Source organism: Gregarina niphandrodes (genome assembly GCF_000223845.1).
Source record: "Gregarina niphandrodes unplaced genomic scaffold scaffold00133, whole genome shotgun sequence".
NCBI lineage: Eukaryota > Apicomplexa > Conoidasida > Eugregarinorida > Gregarinidae > Gregarina > Gregarina niphandrodes.
This window is the reverse complement of record NW_011645897.1, coordinates 3674-4200: the sequence shown is the minus strand read 5'-3', so window position 1 is coordinate 4200 and position 527 is coordinate 3674.

Sequence of the window (527 nt, the reverse complement as noted above, 5' to 3'; positions counted from 1 at the left end):
AGGACAGCAGCGACAACACAAAAGGAAAAACGTCGGACTCTGCAACGAGGTCTTACCCATCGCAGCTCCTTCTCCCACAACGACACCGAAAATGCGATTCGAGCACCCGTTTACCAAGTGCGATCAAAGCCATGAAACATCAAAGTCAAGCAGCATCGCATCCCAAAAAGAATAAAGCATCCCGAAATAACCAAACCACAAATTACATTTTAAAAAGAATGAAGCACTTCAAAGCAACCAGATTAGAAATTACATTTTGATAGACATATCAGTCCCTCGGAACATAATCGAACCGCCGACTACCTGATATCCGTCTACAGTCAGACGTTCTACCAACTGAGCTACCCCGGGCAATACCGTCCGTCGACCCCATTCCACACGGTGTGGAGGAGTGTCGAAAATTGAGCACGCCGTCCCTCGACCCCCACACATACGGCGCGGTGTCGAAAATTGAGCACCCACCCTCGCGAAGTCGTGAACGATTTGAATCCAGGGACCTGTACGAGGTTAGGAGCTTCTTGTTGATT